We start from the raw sequence: 26,191 nt of genomic DNA, 5'->3' as shown, positions 1-26,191 counted from the left end.
TATTAAAAAGCAGAGACATTACTTTGTCAACAAAGGTCCATCTAGTCAAGGCTATGGTTTTTCCAGTAGTCATGTATGGATGTGAGAGTTGGACTATAAAGAAAGCTGAGCACTGAAGAATTGATGCTTTTGAACTGTGGTGTTGGAGAAGACTCTTTAGAGTCCCTTGGGCTGCAAGGATATCCAATCACTCTATCGTAAAGGAGACCAGTCCTTGGTTTTCATTGGAAGAACTGATTTTGAAGCTGAAACTCCAATACTTTGGCCACCTCATGCGAAGAGCTGACTCATTTAAAATGTTGGGAAAGATTGAAAGCAGGAGGAGAGGGGGACGACAGAGGATGAGACTGTCGGATGGCATCACCAACTCAGTGGATATGGGTTTGGGTGGACTCCAGAAGTTGGTGATTAACAGTGAGGCCTGGCATGCTGCGGTTCATTGGGTCGCAAAGAGTTGGACACAACTGAGCGACTGAGCTGAACTGAGCTGATAGATGATCTTATTTACAAATTAGAAATAGAGACTCAGACATAGAGAACCAAGGTATTGATACCAAGGGGGGAAGGGGAAGGAGCCTGTGATGAACTGGGAGACTAGAATTGACACGAGTACACTATTCATCCTATGTATAAAATGGATAACTAACGAGAACCTACTGTATAGCACAGGGAACTCTACTTTTTGCTCTGTGGTGACCTAAATGAGAAGAAAATCTAGAAAAGTGGGGTACATGTATATGTATAGCTGCTCCACTTGGCTGTATATAGAAACTCACATGATATTGTAAAGCAATTATACAAGAGCAAAACAGAAAAAGAGGCACAGATGTATAGAACAGACTTTTGGACTCTGTGGGAGAAGACGAGGGTGGGATGTTTCAAGAGAACAGCATCGAAACATGTATATTATCTAGCGTGAAACAGATCATCAGCCCAGGTTGGATGCATGAGACAAGTGCTCGGACCTGGTGCACTGGAAAGACCTAGAGGGATCGGGTGGAGAGGGAGGTGGGAGGGGGGAACGGGATAGGGAACACATGTAAATCCATGGCTGATTCAGGTCAATGCATGGCAAAAACCACTACAATATTGTAAAGTATTTAGCCTTCAATTAATAAAAATGAATGAAAAAAAAAAGAATAAAAATGAGGGAAAAAAACAGTTATGAAAGTCCACATTTTTAGTAATGAGAATTTAAGGCATACCTAGTATAAAACTGTTAGCTTTATTTCTAACTTTTAAAAATTTAGGCAACTGCCATGTAGCTCTCTATTTGTCATCTTTACTGAGCCTTGCAAGTATTGGGAATGGGCTTGCATTTGTTTTACCATGTATTTTATCTGCGGTCTCCAAATTTAACTGGTTTTCCCTCCTCTGTGGTTTTATAATACTCGTTGTGTTCTTCTAGCGTTATATTTTTTCATGTGTTATCTTTGTTACTGATCTTCATGGATTTTTCCTTCTCTGGGCTATGAGTTACCTAAGGAAAAGTGTTCTTTTCACGGCTACTCTCTTCTTTGCCTACATTCCTACCACCACATTAAAAATTATGACCAATACTGAAATCTAAACTCAGAGAATGTCTTTATTGTTTACCTTTCTGAATCTCCTCATCCAAGAAGTCCCTCGTTTTCTAGTGCTCTTGACTATACACATTACTTTGCCCTTCTTATTCTACTCTGTTTAAGAGCCCATAAATTAATTCCTAAATGTCTACTTTGTTACCGATATAAAAATATAACACTGTGTCCCTTTTTGAAGTTATTCCCAAACTCTACAACTGGAACAAATCCCTGTCAGACTAAAACCTTCACAATATGTCAGGGTTAAATCTTTACCCAATAGTCCTGTAGAGGGAAATTATACAATGTGTACAAGAATAATGCTAATAATGATTATGCAATAACACAACAAATAAGATTTAGCATTTTATACTACACACTGCAAGAAGAGGTGGCAAGAATACACAGAAGAACTGTACAGAAAAGATCTTGATAACCATACCACATAACCACGATTGTGTGATCACTCACCTAGAACCAGACATCCTGGAATGTGAAGTCAAGTGGGCCTTAGGAAGCATCACTATAAACAAAGCTAGTTGAGGTGATAGAATCCCAGCTGAGCTATTTCAAATCCTGAAAGATGATGCTGTGAAAGTGTTGTACTCAATATGCCAGCAATGTTAGAAAACTCAGCAGTGGCCACAGGACTGGAAGAGATCAATTTTCATTCCAGTCCCAAAGAAATACAATATCCAAGAACGTTCAAACTTACCACACAATTGCACTCATCTCACATGCTAGTAAAGAAATGCTCAAAATTCTCCAAGCCAGGCTTCAATAGTCTGTGAACTGTGAACTTCTAGATGTTCAACTTGATTTAGAAAAGGCAGAAGAACCAGAGATCAAATTGCTAACATCCATTGGATCATCAAAAAAACAAGAGAGTTCCAGAAAAACATCTATTTCTGTTTTATTGAATATGCTAAAGCCTTTGATTGTGTGGATCACAACAAACTGTGAAAATTCTTCAAAAGATGGAAATGTCAGACCAACTGACCTGCCTCCTGAGAAATATGTATGCAGGTCATGAAGCAATAGTTAGAACTGGACATGGAACAACAGACTGGTTCCAAATAGGGAAGGGAGTACATCAAAGCTGTATATTGTCACCCTACTTATTTAACTTATATGCAGAGTACATCATGAGAAATGCTAGACAGGATGAAGCACAAGCTGGAATCAAGATTGCCGGGAGAAATATCAATAACCTCAGATATGCAGATGACACCACCCTTATGGCAGAAAGTGAAGAAGAACTAAAGAGCCTCTTGATGAAAGTGAAAGAGGACAGTGAAAAAACTGGCTTAAAACTCAACATTCAGAAAACTAAAATCATGTCATCCGGTCCCATCACTTCATGGCAAATAGATGGGGAAACAGTGGAAACAGGGGCTGACTTTACTTTTCTGGGTTCCAAAATCACTGCAGATGGTGACTGCAACCATGAAATTAAAAGACGCTTGCTCCTTGGAAGAAAAGTTATGACCAACCTAGACAGCATATTAAAAAGCAGAGACATTACTTTGCCAACAAAGGTCCATCTAGTCAAAGCTATGGTTTTTCCAGTAATCATGTATGGATGTGAGAGTTGGACTATAAAGAAAGCTAAGCACTGAAGAATTGATGCTTTTGAACTGTGGTGTTGGAGAAGACTCTTGAGAGCCCCTTGGACAGTAAGGAGATCCAACCAGTCCATCCTAAAGGAAATCAGTCCTGAATATTCATTGGAAGGACTGATGCTGAAGGTGAAACTCCAAAACTTTGACCACCTGATGCAAAGAACTGACCCAGTTGAAAGGACCCTGATGCTGGCAAAGATTGAAGGCAGGAGGAGAAGGGGACGACAGAGGAGGAGATGGTTGGATGGCATCATCAACTCAATGGACATGAGTTTGGGTAAACTCTGGGAGTTGGTGATGGATAGGGAGGCCTGACATGCTCCAGTACATAGGGTTGCAAAGAGTTGGACACAACATAGTGACTGAACTGACTGACTACACATTGCACTGCATAGTTTATATTCACTATATGACTACTCTTCACAGTTACCCTGCAAAGTAGATATTATTATTTCCCTAATGAAATTGAGAGTATTAATATAAAGAGGTAAATGAACTTGCCTAAATTTACATTGCTTATGAATAACATATTTAGAATTAATACCCAGGTATATATTTCTTAAACCCAGATCATTTTTGTAGTCAACATCTACCAAACTCTTAATACATAATTTTGGTTAAAAAGTATCTATTAAATTCATGAATAAACAAATTGATGTGAGATGGAAAGATGGATGGATGGGTGGGTTGGTGAACAGATAGTAGATTTGTACCTAGAAATAATTATAAAATAAAGATCATGTATAGATTAAAGTTTGAGCAGTTAATAAGTGCCTTTAAGGCAAATGTAGGTTAAAGTTTACCAAACAACAACAGAAACATTTAAATTTTTTCATTAATTCATATTAGTGAGTTAATACTCTGCCTCAGGGAAGTCATTCAAAATAGAGATTACCATAGGTGAGGCTTCTAGTCTGCACCACGCCACCTAAGGCATTTCTTTAAGGTAGACTCCTTGGCCCTACCTCTAAAGATTCTGCTGAGTCAGGGCTGAGGGCTATATCTTATAACAATCACAATAGATGATTCCAATGTAAAAATCCATGAACTACAGTTTCAAAATCTGTTACTGTATGAAAATAACCAAGATACTTTTTCCTCTTTCTCTTCAGAAAGAAGAAAATAATTTAATTCTAAATAGAGACTTTATCTATCTAGAATGATCCATCACAGTGCGTTGGTCCATGTCTCAATCTCAATTTCAGGAGTCTCTCGGGTGCCCTAAGCCACTCAAGTGGGGCAGTTCATGGCCCACAGATCTGTGTCACTGCAGGTCGCTGCTCTCTGGCTGCTTTCCACAGCAGTCCTCACCAGGCAGCAGCAAATAGGACTCCGGAGGGGCTCTCTGATTGCCGGCCTCACACTTTTCTAACTTGATCTCCCTTCTTTCTTTCTCTTCCTTCTACCTTTTCTTCAACTTTAGTATCTTTCCTTTAGTATGGGAGTAGAAAAATGATCTCTACAAGTTTTTATTTGATTCTATCTTTGGGATTCACCAGTAGCTTTTTGAATTAGTAGATAAATACAGCCTTTATTTTATGGTTCAGGAGATTACTAGTTTTATAATCTAGGAAAGGGGGAAATAGTCAAAGCACAAAAGAAATGGAAACCCCTTAAATACATCTTCAAGGTAGTTAAACAAAAGACCCTTGGAATCCATAGACAATAACTTGATATTAAAGTTCTGCCATGTTAACTGGTAAAATTTTTGAAATTTGTTCCTTCCACAATCCTCCTGAATCATCTTGCTTAGATCCCAGGAAAAAAAGGACACTGTGAACTTTTGTTTAAACATGACATATTAAAAACTTGTTTACTCATATTGCCTTCTAAACTCCCTTAAATTCACGATGAAAATGTTAAGGAGAACAACGAAAGCATCGTTATTGAGGCTGAGAAGCAAATGGAAAGGAGCTAGCTGACTTAGAAAAATAAAAGTATGAAAGTGAAAGTTGCTCATTCATGTCCATTTCTTTGCAACTCTATGGACTATACATTCCATGGAATTTTCCAGGCCAGAATACTGGGATAGTAGATATTCCCTTTCCAGGGGATCTTCCCAACCCAGGGATTGAACCCAGGTCCCCCACATTACAGCAGATTCTTTACCAGCTGAGACACCAGGGGGGAAAAAAAAAATCTGAAGCCAAAGCTGAACATGGAGAAAAACTGTGTCACAGGACGCCTTACCAGAGCAATACAGAAGGGTTAAGAATAATCCACACCAAATAGCTCTGAAAGTGTCAATGGAATTGAAAGCATTTAGCCTAACAGATCCCTTTCTATCAATCCACACAGTGAAGAAACAACCTATCCTCATCCCAGCAGAAGACTGGCAGCTTACTGAAATATTGAACCCAAGGAACTGAATCCAGGGACAACAGGTATGGCTAGCAACTAGAAGCAACACTGAAACACATGGTTTTACTGAAGGACTATGTTCCTATCCATGAGCCTAAAGGTCCTGTCTTCATATTGCTCTCAGGATGTTGGCATGAGACGTAAACACAAGACTGGAGAATTCTCAGAAGAATTTACCAGCTCAAGGGCAAAAGACTCTGTCAGTTTTGAAAATCAGACATTGTCCAACAATTTTACGAGAGAACTTTCAAATTGCAGTGCCACCTGCCACTGGGAAATGCTTTACATATATTGAGAGGTTCCAATTAGCTTTGCAGTGTGCTTCATTTTTTTTTTTTTTTTTTGCTTCATTCTTAGTATATTAGATAATCAAGAATTGCCAGATAATTGAGAAAAGCTGGCATGAAATACAGAGACCCAAATGAACAAAAAAATGGGAATTAGAAATAATCAGAACCAATTCAGAATAAGGAAAGAAAAACCTTCAATAATAAACATAATTGTAAGGAATATGCACTGATGTATGGAATAGCCTAAAAGGAAAATTTAGATATCTTAAAAGTGAAAATCTAAACAATGGAAAACAGTTTTAATACCTAAAACATAAAATGTGAAGTTAAGAAATGACATCAATAACTGAATACAGAGTAGACAGTAGAAAGTAACTGCATTTGAATAAAAATCTGCTAAATAGTACAAGTATATAGGAATATGGACAAACAGGAGAACTAAATTAGCACTAAACTAGACCTAAATTAGCTGCGGGTAGTTACTTCCATGGAGCAGAAATCAAGGACTGGAAGGGGGATTTTGGGGGGAGAAGGAAACTTTCTTTCTTAAAAAATAAACTATATAAAACCACTTAATTTTTAAAACTACTTCCGTGTATTATTTGATAGTAATGTTACATTATAAAAATAATTTTACTATTTTTAATAGTAATTTTAAATCCTCATAATGTGTATTAATTTTCAGATAAATGAAAAAATGCATAGCATCTTCATATGTTATTGTAGCTACTCATCTTACTGCAGTCTTGGATATACAGATTCTGATCACGATACTGCAGATGGCAAAATTGTATATGGGAGGAATGTAATCCTGATCATCATGGAGCTTTAAAACTACTGAGCTATGTATTTCAAATGCTATGTAATAATGGTGTGTATGCAATCTTAAGATACAATGTCTTAAGAGTCTACTCTCTGTAATACAAACATGACTGTGCAGTACATAATGAATATATGTTATTCTTTATTTTATGTTAAAGACTGGTAGATTCAGCGTAAAAGAAAATATATCATTTAATAACTAACATTCTAAATAAATCACACACCAAGAAAGAAACAAGCAAAATTTAGTATAGCTGCACTGCTATTACAACTGGCCCTTGGAGTCCTTTGGTACACTATTTAAGACATTTATTATATGCAGATTTCCAGGAGAAATACAAACAAATCAGAACAAATTTGTTTTCCCCCTTAGGATAGAACAAGCTCTGAGGAACCTATTTTGCCTGTTTGTGTTCCTATGCACTCTAGATTTAGGACTGAGGAAAGAAAAAAACTGATTTAAAGGTGGTTTTCTGTGCTTCATGAGGGTTGCTGATAAATTCCTGTAATAAATTTATTTCTTTGGTTAATAAAAATGTGTCCATAGCTTTAAAAAATATAGGGTCTTTTTCTTTCAAGATTTTATTGCCTACTTTCATCAGAAGCAAATAGCCAAGATTAACAATTTGGAACTATGGTGAAGAAGAAAAAAAAAAATCATAAAAATAGCTGGTTTAACATAGTAAGCCTTTCATGAATAATTTTTAAATGAATATTGACAGTCCTTCTAGAACTTTATATTTTAAAATGCATAATAATATATTATCTCATTTGATTGTCTGGCAGGCAAGGCAGTCATTTCACTGAAAAATAAATATAGTTTCATGAAAGTTCTGGAAATTGCTCCATGAACAGGATGCAGGATGAGTCTCAGATTTGCAACTTCTCATTCTGAGTCCAGCATTGTTGCCCTGAATTCTCTGTCTCTTCATGAGGACAGATCTTAAAGAAATATTGACAGATACTAAAGAACTATTTTACCTCAGTAAGAGTGAGAGGGTCTAACTTCTACACTGATGATTGTGAACAAATGCCTACAAGTTTTCAAAAGTTAGTTTAATTATTTGGGTCTCATAAAGTAAATGCCCTGACCAAATCATATGGGACCTCTCTGCATGCACAGAAAGTCGAACTATGAAAATCCTTGTGAGTTCTTTATCCTTCAGCTGATGGCTAAGACATAATAATAAAGGTAATAAAAATGACAGGGATGAAGATGATGATTTTGGTAGGTGACAATAACTCACAATACAAGAGGCGCTAAGTGCTATACATATCTTTTTTTTCATTTTTATTTGAAGTATTGTTGGCATACATTATATAAATCCTAATACGACATAGTGATATGCCACTTACGTATGCTATTGAAATGATCACCATGATAAAATGATCACCACAATCTGTCACCATACAAAATTACTGCAATACTATTGATTATATTTACTATGTTGTACATTATATCCTGTGATTTACTTGCTATAACTGGGATATTGTACCTTTTAATTCCCTTCACCAGTTTCCCCCACCACCTCCCTCCTCTCCTCTGGTGATCACCATTTTTCTGAATCTATGAGTCTGCTTCTGTTTTGTTATGTTTAGTCAATTGTTGGTTTTCTTAGATTGTGCATACAATTGAAATCATATGATATTTGTCTTTCTCTGTCTGGTTTATTTCACTGTTTTAGAATTATATCCTCTAGGATCATCCATGTCATTGAAAATAGAAAGATTTCATTCTTTTTCATGGCTGAATGATATCCTACTATTAGGTCATATGTATATTGTGTAGATATATGTACTACATCTTCTTGATTCATTCATCTATTGATGGGCACAGATTTCTTCTATATCTTGGCTATTATAAATAATGTAACAAACATATAGGTGTGTATATATATATGTATGTGTATATATATGTATTATATATGTGTGTATATGTACATATATATATATATACACACATATATATATATACTTTTCAAATTTGTTTTTGTATTCTTTTGATGAATAACCAGAAATTCCTGGATCATATGGTAGTTCTAGGCTTCCCAGCTGGCCCTAGTGGTAAAGAACCTGCCTGTTAATGCAGGAGATATAAGAAATGTTGGTTTAATCCCTGGGTTGGGAAGATTCCCTTGAGGAGGGCATGGCAACCCATTCCAGTATTCTTGCCTGGAGAATCCCATGACAGAGAAGCCTGGTGGGCTACAGTGCATGGGGTTGCAAAGAGTTGGATGACTAAAGAGACTTAGCATGCAGGCACACATGGTAGATCTGTTTTTTTGTTTTGTTTTGTTTTCTGAGGCCTTTCCATACTGTTTTTCATAATGGCTGTACCAATTTATTTTCCTACCAATAGTAGTGCTGTACATAACATAATCTTCATTACAACCATATTAAATTGGCACTAGAATTACACTCATTCTATAGCTAAGAAAAATGAAGGCTAGATGTTAAGTCACTTAACTAAAGACAAGCAGCTAAAAGTTGGGTAATCCCTGCAGTCTGGCTATAAAATAAGAAAAATCTATGCCTAAAGTCTCTAGCTGTAACTTTGTAACACTTTCTCTTTTGCAACCTCAGGTGCCCATGAAAATTGAATTAGTTTCCAGACTTAGAAACAATGATCCCTTCTGAAGTTTATATTACATCTCTAGAAACTCTCTCATTAATCTCACAGTTCCTGTGGTATTTAGTAAAATCCTGAACAAAGAATACCAAATTAAGCAATATTTTTCATATCTAATTGGATGCTTCATTAAGCCATACCATGTATCCAAATGAAAATTGAATTATTCAATGAGCAAGACCTGAGGCAGGCAGTAGCTAGTCAGGAAGCAATTAATTTTGAGTTCTGAGCTCTATACAACATATCAGATGAAGTCAGAAAGATGCATGCCTCAGCCTAAAATGTTATCAGACAGGAGAAAACAGGGTGGGCAAGGACCATAACCTCAGGCCAGCTTTGGAAACTAGCTTTGCCATCCACAACCAATCAGAATCTTAGCATCCACTTTAAATGTGAAAATACTCTTCTTGACCTCCATATACTCAGATATCATCCTGGAGAGAAGCCAGGAAGGCTTTAGGAAAGTGAACCTCTGCAAGATTAGGAAATTTTCCTATTTGTGACTGAGTATTGCATAAAATAAACATATTTAAGTTGCCAGTTTTGAACATGATAGTACTGAAGATTGAATCTCCACTCTTTTTAAGCATCTTGTAAAAAACAAGAGACAAAAAGCTAGAGACTATTTGATTAGCCCAAAACAAAACAAATCTCATTTTCACTGAACAAAGAAGGTGTAGTTTCAACGAATCTGTTTAAATACTAATAAACCTCATGGGGCCAGTTGATGGCTGGCACTGAACTATGCCTCCGCCACCTCCGGGAACTAGCGCTCTCCTTGTCTGTGCCTTTGCTCTTGCTCACCTGCACTAGTCTGTGTGTATCTCCTTTCCCCACTTACCTTTCCCCTTCCGGTATCATCTGAAGCGTTGGTCTGTTTATAACTTCAGCCTCACACCTATTCTTCCTCCCTTCCCTCTTTTCTTTTCAGTCTCTCCTCTCTTTTTGCATCTTTCCAAGATAATTTGAGGTTGCCATAGAAATTACTGTGTGGCTGCTGCACGGCACTGGAGCAGTGGCTGTGAGGAGACACCCCACGTTCCAGGGCTGAGAGGCCCCAGAAAGATGGAGGACATGGGACAGGCAGCTGTGCGGCTTTGAGGAGATACCCCAAGGGCAAAGGAGAAGCCACACAAAGACAGAAGGAGGGGCAAAATCTCATTTAGAATCAAACCCCATGCCCACCAGAGATGCTCAGAGGGCTCAAACATACCTTGTGTGCACCAGGACCCAGAGACCCCACAGAGACTGAGACAGAACTATCGAGTGTCTCCTGAGAAGGTACAGGTCAGCAGTGGACTGCTGCAGGGGCAGGGACTCTGGGTGCGGCAGACCTGCATATGAAATAAGCCCTCTTGGAGGGGGTCACCATTAACTCCACTATAGAGCCACCAAAACTTACATAGGGATGGGGAAACAGACTCTTGGAGGCCACAAATAGAACCTTGTGTGTACCAGGACCCAGGAGAAAGAATCAGTGACCCCACAAGAGACTGATCCAGACTTGCCTGTAAGTATCCAGGAGTCTCCAGTGGAGGCATGAGTTTGCAGTGGCCTGCTGCAGGGTTGGGGGCACTGAGTATAGCAGTGAATGCCTGGGACCTTTTGAAGGAGGTCACCATTATCTTCATTACCTCCACCATAGTTTGGCCTCAGGTCAAATAGAAGGGAGGGAACACAGCCCCACCCTTCAACAGAAAATTGAATTAAAGATTTACTAAGCATGGCCCCATCCATCAGAACAAGACTCAGTTCCCCTCTCAGTCAGTCTCTCCCATCAGGAAACTTCCATAAGTCTCTTATCCTCCTTCAGAGGGCAGACAGACTGAAAACTACAGTCACAGAAAGCTAACCAATATGATCACATGGACCACAGTCTTCTCTAACTTAATGAAACTATGAGCCATGCCCTGTAGGACCACACAAGACAGATGGGTCATGGTGGAGAGTTCAAACAAAACATAGTCCACTAGAGAGGGAATGGCAAACCACTTCAATATTCTTGCCTTGAGAAAGAACCCCATGAACAGTATGAAAAGGCAAAAGGATAGGACACTGAGAGATGAACTCTCCAGGTCAGTAGGTGCCCAATATGCTACTGGAGATTAATAGAGAAATAACTCCAGAAAGAATGAAGAGATGGATCCAAAGCAAAAGCAACACCCAGTTGTGGATGTGTCTGGTGATGGAAGTAAAGTCCGATGTTGCAAAGAACAATATTGCATAGGGACCTGGAATGTTAGGTCCATGAATCAAGGCAAATTGGAAATGGTCAAACAGGAGATGGCAAGAGTGAACATCAACATTCTAGGAATCAGAGAACTAAGATGGACTGGAATGGGTGAATTTAACTCAGATGACCATTATATCTACTACTGTGGGCAGGAATCCTTTAGAAGAAATGGAGTAGCCATCATAGTCAACAGAAGAGTTCAAAATGCAGTACTTGGATGCAATCTCAAAAATGACAGAATGATCTCTGTTTGTTTCCAAGGCAAACCATTCAATATCACAGTAATCCAAGTCTATGACTCAACCAGTTACGCTGAAGAAGCTGAAGTTGAATGGTTCTATGAAGACCTACAAGACCTTCTAGAACTAACACTCAAAAAAGATGTCCTTTTCATTATAGGGGACTGGAATTCTAGTAAGAGGCAAATTTGGCCTTGGAATACAGAATGAAGCAGGGCAAAGACTAATAGAGTTTTGCCAAGAGAACGCACTGGTCATAGCAAACACCCCTTTCCTACAACACAAGAGAACACTCTACACATGCACATCACTAGATGGTCAGTACTGAAATCAAATTCATTATACTCTTTGCAGCCAAAGATAGAAAAGTTCTCTACAGTCAGCAAAAACAAGACCAGGAGTTGACTGTGGCTCAGAACCTGAACTTTTTATTGCCAAATTCAGACTTAAATTGAAGAAAGTAGGAAAAACCACTAGACCATACAAGAATGACCTAAATCAAATCGCTTACAATTATACAGTGAAAGTGACACAAAGATTCAAGGGATTAGATCTGATAGACAGAGTGCCTGAAGAACTGTGGACATGTCTGTGACACTGTACAGGAGGCAGTGATCAAGACAATGCCCAAGAAAAATAAATGCAAAAATGCAAAGTGGTTGTCTGAGGAGGGCTTGCAAATAGTTATGAAAAGAAGAGAAATGAAAGGCAAAGGAGAAAAGGAAAGATATACCCATTTGAATGTAGAGTTGTAAATAAGAGTAACAAGAGATAAGAAAGTCTTCCTCAGTGATCAATGCAGAGAAATAGAGGAAAAAATAGAATGGGAAAGACTAGAGATCTCGTCAAGAAAACTAGAGATACCAAGGGAATATTTCATGCAAAGATGAGCACAATAAAGGACAGAAATTGTATGAACCTAACAGAAGCAGAAGATATTAAGAAGAGGTGGCAAGAATACACAGAACTATACAAAAAAGATCTTTATGACCCAGATAAACATGATTGTGTGATTACTCACCTAGAACCAGACATCCTGGAATGCAAAGTCAAATGGGCCTTAGGAAGCATCACTATGAACAAATCTAGTGGGCATGATGGAATTCCAATTGAGCTATTTCAAATCCTAAAAGATGATGCTGTGAAAGTGCTGCACTTAATATTGGAAAACTCAGCAGTGGCCACAGGACTGGAAAAGATAAGTTTTTACTCCAATCTCAAAGATAGGCAATGCCAAAACTGCTCAAACTACCACACAATTGCACTCATCTCACATGCCAATAAAGTAATGCTCAACATTCTCAAGCCATGCTTCAATAGTACATAAACTGTGAACTTCCAGATGTTCAAGCTGGATTTAGAAAAGGCAGAGGAACCAGAGATCAAATTGCCAACATCTTCTGGATCGTCAAAAAAGCAAGAGAGTTCCATTAAAACATCTATTTCTGCTTTATTGACTATGCCAAAGCCTTTGACTGTGTGGATCACAACAAACTATGGAAAATTCTTCAAGAGATGGGAATCCCTGACCAGCTGACCTGCCTCCTGAGAAATCTGTATGCAGGTCAAGAAGCAGCAGTTAGAACTGTATATGAAACAAAAGACTGGTTCCAAATCGGGAAAGGAGTACATCAAGGCTGTATATTGTCATGCTGATTCTTTAGCTTATGTGCAGAGTACATCATGAAAAAAATTCTGGACTGGCTGTACCACAAGCTGGAATCAAGATTGTGGGGAGAAATATCAACAACCTCAGATATGCAGATGACACCACACTTATGGTAGAAAGTGAAGAAGAACCAAAGAGCCTCTTGATGAAAATGAAAGAGGAGAGTCAAAAAGTTGGCTTAAAACTCATCATTCAGAAAACTAAGATCATGGCATCTGGTCCCATCAATTCATGGCAACTAGATGGGGAAAAATTGGAAACAGTGACAGACTTTATTTTGGGGGGGCTCCAGTATCACTGCAGATGGTAACTAAAGACATGAGATTAAAAGATTCTTGCTCCTTGGAAGAAAAGTTGTGACCAAACTGGACATCATATTAAAAAGCAGATACATTACTTTGCCAACAAACGTTCATCTAGTCAAGGCTATGGTCTTTCCAGCAGTCATGATGGATGTGAGAGTTGGAATATAAAGAAAGCTGAATGCAGAAGAATTGATGTTTTTGAACTGTGGTGTTGGAGAAGACTCTTGAGAGTCCCTTGGACAGCAAGGAGATCCAACCAGTCCATCCTAAAGGAAATCAATCCTGAATATTCATTGGAAGGACTGATGCTGAAGGTGAAACTCCAATACTTTGGCCACCTGATGCAATGAACTGACTCATTTGAAAAGACCCTGGTTCTGGGAAAGATTGAAGGCAGGAGAAGGGGACAACAGAGGATGAAATGGTTGGATGGCATCACGGACTCAATGGACATGAGTTTGAGTAAACTCCAGGAGTTAGTGATGGACAGGGAGGTCTGGCATGCTGCAGTCCATGGGGTCAATAAGAGTTGGACATGACTGTGTGACTGAACTGATAGAAATTACAGTATAAAGGAGAGCCTAAAGAGACTGCTTTTATTGCAAAAAGAAATAAGTGAAGACTGAGATGTGTGTGGGATTGTAAGGTGAATGACAGAAGAACAAAGTTTCTGCAATGCGGTATCAGAAGAACACAATACAAAATGCCTGGACTTCAGGTGTCAGAGAGGTCAAGGCAGATGTGTAAGAGGTTCCACTAGACTTCCCTATGCTCCAACAAGAAGATTTAATAAATAGACTGAAAGGTGGAGATTTCTTCTTTGGGTAAAGAGCCAGTGGTGTGAATTAAAGAGTGCAGTATATTTATCCATAAGGAGTTTCAGGTTGTTCTTCAGTTTGGAGCACTCCTAGACGAGAGAGTCTATTCTAGGTAGCAGCCTCCGTTGCAATTACCTGACTTTCCTAAATGTGTGTGCATGTGCACTGTCAGCGGTTCTGGTTCTCTTTAATCCCACAGGTATTTTTCCAGTGTAAATCTTTTTTACCTGGATGCCCTTTTCTTTCAGTTATAGTAGCACCCGGGGAACTCTCAGCTCTATATTCCCCGTCTGCAGCAGTTTTCCCAAAGGAAAAGTAAGCTTTCTCTTATCTTCATGACAGGACATAATGTTGTTTTACAACTTGGGACAAGGCAAGTACCTTTTTTATAAGGCCCCTACTCTCCCACAAAAAGAGGAACACAGGGGTGCAATCTTCCTCATTGAATATGTTTCAAAGAGATGGCTCCCCAGCTTCTTGAGAAACTCAGTCCTGGATTGTAAAACTGGCAAGAGCCTGGAAGAAGATTTATATACATTTCAAAGGGGTAGAGGAAGGCTTTACAATGACAGGTTTAAAGTAAATGTTCTAAGGAAAGGGACATCAGGGACTGGAGTCAGGAAGAAATCTGCCTGATGTTTAGCCAACTTGTGGGGAGTGTTAAGATCATCTTGGTCAAGCCACAGACACAGTTATCACTGTGGACACTTGAACTCCTCAGTAGCTCCAAGGGGACCAGAAAGCAGCCATTCATGTGGCCTGAATTACTACTTCCAGCAACACTGTTGTGGCTTTGCTGTCCTATGACCAGTATCCCATCAATGCCATTTCTATTCAGTTATCAAATGACTATCCTTTGATACCTTCCTAGTTGTGTCCTCCACACTGAGCGCTCAGAATGGAGGTGACTGTCATGTTCATACAGCACAGGTTGCCCCTGCCTTTGAACATTTGCTCCCATGTCCGCTGTGGGCAAAGCTCCTGCCTAGAAATAATAGATCTGCCTCTCTGCCTTTGCCATAAAGGCAAAAGTGAATCAAAAGAAAGGGGTGGGGGGAGTGGAAAAACTAAAAAGTAAGAAGGCACTTCTCCTTGGGCAAGTTTTATACACATACTGTGGTGCTCTGGGCCATATAAAGTAGTACTAAAGGACTTCATAAAGAAGAAACAGAACCCTTCTTTGGCATAATAGTTGGAGTTATGTTATTATACTAAATCTCAACATTAAAAATGCATGCTTCTGAGGGACGTCCCTGGTGGCCTACTGGTTAAAATTCTGCACTGCCAGGGGCATGGATTCCATCCCTTGTCTGGAAACTAACACCCCATACACTGTGCAGTGCAGCCAAAAAAAAAAAAAAAAAAAGCATGTTTCTGCTATAAACTATTCTCTCAGTTAAGTGAGAGCATCTTGGGAGTTCCCTGGTGGTCTAGTGGTAAGGATTCCAGGCTTCCACTGCCATGACCCACATTTAATTTCTGGTCAGAGGAACTGAGATCCTGCAAGTATTGAGGCATGGCCTAAAAGGAAAAAAAAAAAAAAAAAATCAGGGCATCTTTCCCACATGGTTTACACACATTAGTGGCTGTGAGGCTCTCAATCTTCTCACATCTGCAAATATTTTAAAGATACCAAATAGATCAAAATGCCTGCAGAAGAGGCAGAGGCTGAGAGAAAGGGCCCAGCAATGGGGTGGGTGAGGAGGTGGTGGTGGTTAGAGATAAAGGGCCAAGAGAAATGAAAGAACATAAAGGGACATAGCTGAGGCAGTTCTCTTGTGTCTCTTCACTGTGGGTTTATTGCATGAACCCGCTGGAGAAAATAAAGAACTGATTTGCCCCATTCTCTAGGTTCCATATAAGAGTCTTTAGTAATGGGCCATACGTTTTTAATATTTCTGAATATTAATCCAGAAAATGTCTAATTAAAAATAATGAGAAAAAAAGAGGGAGATAGAAAGAAAGGAAGGATGAGAAACTACTTGTAGTACTCTATTTTCCCAAACAACAGATAAAAGGATTTTGAGGTCATGATTTTTAACCTTTCTTTATAGGTAATTTCACTCCATTCAGTATTCTAGCTTGCCATTAAACTTATTAAATTATTCACTAGAACCTTATGAGGTAGGTAGTATCATTATTGGAGAAGGCGATGGCACCCCACTCCAGTACTCTTGCCTGGCAGATTCCATGGATGGAGGAGGCTGGTAGGCTGCTGTCCATGGGGTCGGTAAGAGTCGGACACGACTGAGCCACTTCACTTTCCCTTTTCACTTTCATGCATTGGAGAAGGAACTGGCAACCCACTCCAGTGTTCTTGCCTGGAGAATCCCAGGGACGGGCGAAGCTGGTGGGCTGCCGTCTATGGGGTCTCACAGAGTCGGACACGACTGAAGCGACTTAGCAGCAGCAGCAGCAATATCATTATACCCATTTATTAGCAGCAGAATTTTAAACTCTAGAACAGAAAGATACTTGCCCAAGTTATATCAGAGGTGAGCAGTGAAAACAAGAAACAAGAGCCGACAATCTGACTCAGACCCCTCTACTTTAACATGCTGCTAAAGGATGTTAGGAAAAATGAGTAAAAATATTTAAAGTATTTAGGCACAGGTGGATTCGAAGTAGGGATCTGAGATTTCTAGGTAATGAAGTTATAGCAAGAAAAATCACGAGTAGAAAAATAAAGAAATGCCAGAAATCACAAAGCTTTGGAGATATTACCTAGTTGTCTGTACTGTGCCCTAAAAGTAACTTCAAGCCATAAAAATAACTTCAAGCCACTAAAGGGTTTTACATTGGTAAGTACATTAAGAGATTTTCATAATACAATATTAACTTTTAGAGCAGGAGGGAATGCTTGGAAGAGGTGAAAGACTGGAAACAGAAAGACCAGGTAGAAGATTGTAATAATCAAAGTCAGACAGGACAAGAATTCTAAAACAGAAAGATCGTGAGACTCTGCTAGTTTGGTTTTGATAATTGCAGTAGGACTTCTAGGGGAGATGATGTATAGAGACAGATAGACTAGATAAGTAGATAGATAGGTAGACAGATATATAGACATACAGACAGAATAGAGATAAATGTACTTACATAATTTACTAGAAGAATATGCCCTTGCATAATTGTGAGAGTTGGTTAGAGAGTCTGTGTTAAAACTGCTATATACATGTCTGATTCTAGAACTTGAAAACTGTAGGGCAGCCAGTGAGAAATAGAACACGGGTATGAAGTGGGAGAATAAGGATAAACTAGAACCCATGAACATGGGCTGGAATCCACAGGACAGACTAGTCTTAATTCTTCCAACTTAATGGCATAGCTGTTCTCAGGAGAAAATCAAGCTCTGACTCATGAACTGAAACAAGCTCTTGTCCCAAAACTTGGAGAAGTTAAAGATAGGTCTGAGAAAAGATGGTGTAACTGATACTTCAAGTCAGTGAGACAAGCTTTCAGGTAAGTGACAACATGTATGAGTTACAAGCCTTCCTGCTGCCCCATGCACTGACACTGTAAACATTATAGAAAAAAGGACCGTGCTTCACTTTTGCTTTCTAATTTCTAAAATGTGTTTTGTGACCCATCTTAAATAAAATATACAATAAAAGGTATTCTGGGAAATTAAATATATAATAAAGGGCATCTTGGTAGTTCACCCTAGCCCAGCTGGCACAATACAAAGATGCCAGCAAAGACTGATATGAAATGATTTGCTAAAATCAGAATAGGAGGAGTTCATCTGTTCATGTGTAATTAGATATGTCTTGTGGAGTGAAGCAATATCAAAAATAAAGAATGCCTTAAGTTTGGTACCTTCAATCCAGTACAATGAAATTTCAGCAGTGGAATCTGAGGCCAGAGACTAAAAAAAAAAAAAGATGGGAATTATCAACAGGAAGAAAGTTCTTTCCAAGACTTCAGAAAGCAAAGGGCAGAGAGAAGGAAGTAGCTTTGGAGGAGCCACAATAGATGTCATAAAGTAATGATAAAAATAACTTGGAAGATGTGCATTTTAGATTATTTATGGCATTCTAGAGGAGCTACTGAGAGTAGATAATTTAAAATTCAGAAAAGAAATAGGCAACCTAAAGAATCCTTAGATGCCAGGATAATATATCAGTACAAACAGACAAGTGTCAACCTAAGAAGAACATCTTTTCTGAGAATGACAGAGCAAAGGGTAGAGCATTCCATAATTAGTCATAACAATATTTTTGAAATGTTCAACGTCACACAGTTTTACTGACACCTAAAAAGTGACTGTTTTATTATTTTTTTCTTACACAAGCTTCATAATACTATCAATTGTATTTGTGTCTAGGCAAATTAAATCTCTTGAAGTTTTATAAGAAATCAAAGTTTTAAATAATATTTACAATATGAAAGTTTACAATATTAAATGATAAATTTTAATATGTGGGTGTGTGTATGTGTTCAGTAAATATACTATGAGAATTGTACTAGAGTCCAAATTATCACTAGGCTAATGCAAATTGAATTATTAAATTACTGAATTTATCAACACAAATTCTCAGTTATATAACATTTTATAAATTTAGAGTTGAAGATCTCTAGAGTTCTAGGATTTGCCATTTTACTTCTCTGGGGGTAAATTGCACTTATTCTTATAACAGTATCTGTTAATTAAATGTTCAGAGTAAGTTAAAAAAAAAAACTTTACAAAATTTTCTAAAATAAAAAGTAACTTTTAAAGATATATCTAAGGGATTTAAGTTAATTTCAATATGTAGGCACACTTCTTGTTAAGAAAGCAAGTTAGCTATTACCTCAAAAGTTAAGGTCACATCTTGCTTTGCTCCAGAGTAAATGAAATTATATAGGATTAATAATGTATGCATTATGAGACCAAAATATTCTCCTCTTTTACCCTATGAATAATACATAAAACATATTGACCACCATGTAGGTGTATTTAAATAAATAGTATACTTGAAAATAAAAACAGAACTTAAGATTCTAGGTTATAACATACCTGCAAAATATCAATATTCAGAAAATCATTGTGAATTCTTTCGTGTGTTTTTGATATAAGACAGCATCAAATGAAATATTATTTAGTTTTGACTTTAAGTCCAACACTTCTGAGCCTGTGTAAAAGTAAACCAAATAAAATAATGAAACTTTAAAAAAGTCTTTCTTTTCTTCTAATGTGTAAATGAAGCTAAAGTGCTTGTTTATTTTAATTTAGCAACAATGAAAATGTTTGTCAATCACTTGTTAAATGAAACAACTTTTTTTGAGAAGGAACCATAAATTTCCATGAAAGTAAAGTGAATTATACTTAGTCATGGAGAACAATGAGACATTTTCATCAATTCTTTCATGGCTTTGTAAAGTTGAAACCATTCATTTTATGTTGCCTTGTGCCTTTTCCTTTCAAATTTTTTAGTTTCTGCTTAGAGAACTAATCTTATCTCTGTTCTTTTCTTTGCCATTTTTTTCCTTGGCATGTGATTTGGAGCTATCTTTAATAGAGAATATTGTTAACTCTTTAAATTATATCTAAGCTTCTAAGACTCTCTGCCATTCTCCCTCTCTGACTCTCTAAATACCCCACTCTAATATGCACTTTATGCCATTTATAAGTCAGGGTATTTTAAAGTAAAAAAAAAAAATATTACTTAGGTTCATAAACAATACATGTATAAAATGATGTATGCAAAAAAAAGTAATTGATAAACTGATAAAGCAAAAACTAGGGTTTGGTGTCTTCATGAAACTTGTTAAGAGAACTCTAAGTTATTTCCTTCCAAGTAGACTGCTGATTTATGCGACTCAGGAAAAACATTTTCAGTTAGAGACTGAATATCTATGCTAACTCATCATGGGAATAAAGATTCCACCAGCTACTTGGTGAGTCAAGAAGCACACACCAAGAAAATCATCAGTTTTATAAACGTAGGACTGAAGTTGAAGAAAACTCTCAGAAATTGTAGATATGTATTACTGCAAACATTCATAATCACTTTTTGTTTATCCTTAAGTTTACTTTTGCAAAAAGAAAGGTATAAAATTTTACTGACTTGAATTTTAAGCAAACTTACTGTTTTGGGATGCTGTTGTGTGATGATATTATATATTCTGTACTTGACATACATTTTAAAAAATTTTTAATTGAAAGATAATTGCTCTACAGAATTTGGTGGTTTTCTATCATACATCAACAAGAATCAGCCATAGGTACACCCAAGTCTCCTCCCTCCCAGACCTGCCTCCCATCTCCCTCCCCGCACCACCCTTCAGCCTGTTGATGAGCCCCTGTTTGAGTGCCCTGAGTCATACAGCAAATGCCCATCGGCTCTCTGTTTTACACGTGGTATTGTAAATTCCTATGTTACTATCTTCCATACATCTCCCCCTCTCCCTCCTCTCCTCCCATCTTGTCCATAGATCTGTTCCCTATGTCTGTTTCTCCATTGCTTCCCTGAAAATGAATTCATCAGTGCCAACTCTTCAGAGTCCATATATATGTGTCAGTATATAATATTTATATTTCTCTTTCTGACTTACTTCACTCTGTATCATTGGCTCTAGTTCCATCCACCTCATTAGAACAGATTCAAATGCATTCCTTTTCATGGCTGAGTAGTATTCCATTGTATGTATGTACCACAGCATCTTTATCCATTTATCCTAGATGTCAATGGACATCTATGTTGCTTCCATGTTCTAGCTATTGTAAATAGTGCTGCAGTGAACATTGGGGTACATGTCTTATTTTTCAGTTTTGATTTCTGCAGGGTATATGCCTAGGAGTGGGATTGCTGTGTCATATGATGGTTTTATTCCTAACTTTTTAAGGAGTCTCCATATCATCCCCCATAGTGGCTGTATCAGCTTACATTCCCACCAGCAATGCAAGAGTGCTCCCTTTTCCTCACACCCTCACCAGCATTTATTGTTTGTAGACTTTTTGATGGTGGCCATTCTGGCTGGTGTGAGGTGGTATCTCATTGCATTTTTTATTTGTATTTCTCTGATAATGAGTGATGATAAACATCTTTTCATGTGTTTGTTAGCCATCTGTATGTATTTTTGGAGAAATATCTCTGCAGGTCCCTTTCCCACCTTTTGATTGGGTTCTTTGCTTTTCTGGTATTCAGTTGTATAACCTGCTTGTACATTTTGGAAATTAATTCTTTATCAATTGTTTCCTTTACTATTATTTTCTCCCATTCTGAGGGTTGTCTTTTCACCTTGTTTGCAGTTTCCTTTTGTCCAGTTTTCCCAGCACCACTTATTGAAGAGTCTGTCTTTGCCCCATTGTATATTTTTGCCTCCTTTGTCAAAAATAAGGTACCCATATGTGCATGGATTTATCTCTGGGTTCTCTATCTTGTTCCATTGGTCTATATTTCTGTTTTTTTGTGCCAGTACCATACTATCTTGATGACTGTAGATTTGTAGTATAGTCTGAAGCCAGAAAGGTTGAGTCCTCCAATTCTAGTCTTCTTTCTCAAGACTGCTTTTGCTATTCGGATTTTTTCGTGTTTCCATATGAATTGTGAAACTTTTTGTTCTAGTTCTGTGAAAAAAATTCATGGTAATTTGATAGGGATCACTTTGAATTTGTAGATTGCATTTGGTAGTATAGTCATTTACACAATACTGATTCTTCCAACCCAGGAATGTGGAATATCTCTCCACCTGTTTATGTCATTTTGATTTCTTTCATCAGTGTCTTATAGTTTTCCATATAAAGATCTTTTGTTTCTTTACATAGGTTTATTCCTGGATATTTTATTCTTTTTGTTATAATGGTGAATGGGATTGATCCGTTAATTTATCTTTCTGATTTTTCATTGTTAGTATATAAGAGTGCAAGTGATTTCTATGTATTGACCTTGTATCCCATGACTTTGCTGAATTTGCTGATTAGCTCTAGTAATTTTCTGATAGTTTCATTTGGGTTTTCTATGTATAGTATCATGTCATCTGCAAACAATGAGAGTTTTACTTCTTTTCTGATCTGGATTCCTTATATTTCTATTTCTTCTCTAATTGTCATAGCTACGACTTCTAAAACTGTTGAATAATAGTGGTGAGACTGGACACCCTTATCTTGTTCCTTATCTTAAAGGGAAAGCTTTTAATTTTTCACCATTGAGAATAATGTTTGCTGTGGGTTTTTCATTAGGACCTTTACTATGTTGAGGTAGGCTCCTTCTATGCCCATTTTTTGAAGCGTTTTTGTCACAAATGGATGCTGGATTTTGTCAAAGGCCTTTTTTGCATCTATTGAGAAGATCACTTTTTTTTTTTTTTAATCTTTCAGTTTGTTGATATGGTGTATCACCTTGATTGATTTGTGTGTATTGAAGAATTCTTGCATCCCTGCAGTAAACCCAACTTGAACATGGTGTATGAGCTCTTTAATGTATTGTTGGATTCTGTTTGCTAGAATTTTGTTGAGGATTTTTGTATCTATGTTCATCAGTGATATTGGCCTGTAATTTTCTTTTTTTATGTTTTCTTTATCTGGTTTTGGTAGCAGAGTGATTGTTGCCTTGTAGAAAGAATTTGGATGTGTTCCTTCCTCTGAAACTTTTTGGAAGAGTTTCAGAAAAATAGGCATTAGCTCTTCTCTAAATGTTTGATAGAATTCCTGCGCGAGCCATGTGGCCCTGGGCTTTTGGTTTTGGGGAGATTTTTGATCACTGTTTCAACTTCAGTGTTTTTAATTGGGTTGTTCATAATTTCGATTTCTATTTGGGTCAGTCTTGGGAGAGTGATCTTTTCTAAGTATCTGTCCTTTTCCTCTAGGTTGTCCATTTTATTAGCATATTGTTGCTCACAATATTCTCTTAAAATCTGTTGTATTTCTGTGTTGTCTGTTGTAACCTCTCCTTTTTCATTTCTAATTTTATTGATTTGATTTTTCTCCCTTTTTGTCTTGATGAGTCTGGCTAGTGGTTTGTAAATTTTGTTGATCTTCTCAAAGAACCAGTTCATAGTTTTATTAATCTTGCCTATTGTTTACTTCATTTTTTTTTCCAATTATTTCTGCTCTGATTTTTATGAGCTCCTTCCTTCTGCTGACTTGGGTTTTGTTGTTATTGCTGTTGTTGTTCTTTTTCCAGCTGCTTTAGGTGTAGAGTTAGACTATCTATTTGATCCTTTTCTAGGTTCTTGAGGTATAACTGAATTTTCTGAGTCCATAGATTTTAGGTCATCGTGTTTTTGTTATCATTTGTTTCTAGGACTCTTTTGATTTCTTTCCTTATTTCTTCAGTAACCTCATTATTTAGTAATGAATTGTTTAATCTCCATGAATTTGTGTTTTTTGCTGTTTTTTTCTTGCAGTTGTTATCTAGTCTCATAGCGCTGTGGTCAGAGAAGATACTTGAAACAGTTTCAATTTTCTTAAATTTACTGAGGCTTGATTTATGGCCCAAGATGTGGTCTATCCTGGAGAATGTTCCATGTGCACTTGAGAAGAATGTGCATTTTCTGCATTTGGGTGGAAAGACCTAAAGATATCAATTAGGTCCATTTGGTCTAATGTTTCATTTAAGGTTTGTGTCTCCTTACTGATTCTGTTTTGATGACCTGTCCATTGGTGAAAGTTGGTGTTAAAGTCCCCTACTATTATTGTGTTGCTGTTGATTTCTCCTCTTGTGCCTGTTAGTGTTTGCCATATATATTGAGGTGCTCCTATGTTGGCTGCATAGACTTTTATAATTGCTATGTCTTCTTGGATTGATCCCTTGATCATTATGTAATGTCTTTCTTTGTCTCTTATGATATTATTTATTAAGCCTATTTTGTCTAAAATAAGGATTGCCGCTCCAACTTTCTTTTGGTTTCCATTTGCATGGAATAATTTTTTTCCATCCTTTTACTTTCAGTCTGAATGTATCTCTGGGTCTGTAGTGGGTCTCCTGTAGGCTTGTATATGGGTCTTATTTTTATATCCATTCAGTCAGTCTGTATCTTTTGGTTGCTACATTTAATCCATTCACATTTAAGGTAATTATTGATACATATGTTCCTATTGGCATTTTCCTGATTGCTTTGGGTTTGTTTTTTTTAGCTTTTCCTTTCTTTTGTGTTTACTGGCTATGTAAGTCCCTTTAGTATTTGTTGCAAGACTGGCTTAGTGGTGCTGAATTCTCTTAATTTCTGCTTGTCTGTAAAGCTTTTGATTTCTTCATCAATTTTGACTGAGATCTTTGCTGGGTATAGTAATGGTTGTAGGTTTTCTCTTTCAGTACTTCAAATATATCCTGCCATCCCCTTCTGGCCTGTAGAGTTTCTGCTGAAAGATCTGCTGTTAATCATATGGGTTTTCCCTTGTATGCTACTTGTTGCTTTTCTCTTGCTGCTTTTAGCATTCTTTCTTTGTGCTTAACTTCTGTTAGCTTGATTAATATGTTCTCAATGTGTTTCTCCTTGGATTTAACTTGTAGGGGGCTCTCTGCACTTCTTGGACTTGATTGACTATTTCCTTTCCCATGTTGGGGAAGTTTTCAACTATAATTACTTCAAAAATTTTTTCAGTACCTTTCTTTTTTTCTTCTTCCTCTGGGACCCCTATAACTTGAATATTGGTGCATTTAATATTGCCCGAAAGGTCTCTGAGGCTTTCTTCAATTCTTTTCATTCTTTTTCCTTTATTTTGCTCTTCAACAGTTATTTTCATCATTCTATCCTCCAGCTCACTCATCCATTTCTCTGCCTCAGTTATTCTGCTATTGGTTCCTTCTAGTAATTTCTACTGAAATTGCTTTTAATTTCAGTAATTGTCTTATTCATCTCTGTTTACTTATTATTTATTTCTTCTATGTCCTTGGTGATTGTATTAACTGTGTTAAATGCTTCTTTCATTTTCTCCATTCTATTTCCAAGTCTTCAGAGCAGGTTTACCTTCACTATTCTGAATTATCTTTCAAGGAGATTACTTATTTCCTCTTCATTTATTTGGTCTTATGTGTTTCTACCTTACTCTTTCATTTGTACTGTATTTCTCTGTCTTTTCATCTTCCTTTCTTTTTTTTTTTTCTTCTAACTTGCTCCACCTGAGGTCTCCTTTTGCCAGGCTTTAGGGTTATATTACTTCTTCATTTTGATTTTTTCCCTTGGAGGGAAATGTTGGTTGGTTGGATTGTGTTGATTTCTTGTTGGAGGTGACTTGTGCCAGTGTTCCAGTGGGAGGAGACCAAGTAGGTAGCACTTGGGACATATAGCACTTACAGAAGCACTGGGACATATGCACACACACTTCCACACATACAGTTATAGCCAACATGTTCTAGGGAAAAGAGTACAAGAGATTGACTTGGTGAGCAAGGAAAACCAGGGGTAATATCAACAAATTGAAAGCAGAGTTATTTAATGCTCAGTCTGGAAATCTGAGCATAGCAGAGGGCCAACTAGGAAATACAGCTTAGAGAGTGCAACAATTTAACTTACTTGGTGAAAGAAGAAAGAGTGAAGGAAAAAAGGGAGAATAAAAAGGAAAGAGAAAAAATAAAGAGGAGAAGGGAGAGAAAGGAGAAAAGGAAGGGGGTGGAAAAAAGGATTAAAAATAGAGAGAGAAAAGAAAAGAAAAAATAGAGAAGCAAGATGAATAGCTGTATGTGTTAAAGATTTATATATATTCAGGAATAGCTACAGT

General features: G+C 37.4%; 1 pseudogene; it reads right to left on the bottom strand.

The window, feature by feature from the left end:
- LOC139035892 (RNA cytosine C(5)-methyltransferase NSUN2 pseudogene) overlaps positions 1–25,219 on the bottom strand; it is a 119,771-nt pseudogene extending 94,552 nt beyond the window's left edge.
- Positions 25,220–26,191: the final 972 nt, after the last annotated feature.

The sequence above is a fragment of the Odocoileus virginianus genome, chromosome 7 (genome assembly GCF_023699985.2).
Source record: "Odocoileus virginianus isolate 20LAN1187 ecotype Illinois chromosome 7, Ovbor_1.2, whole genome shotgun sequence".
Classification (NCBI taxonomy): domain Eukaryota; kingdom Metazoa; phylum Chordata; class Mammalia; order Artiodactyla; family Cervidae; genus Odocoileus; species Odocoileus virginianus.
Note: the sequence above shows the minus strand (reverse complement) of the source record. Positions and strands in the feature narration are given on the sequence as shown.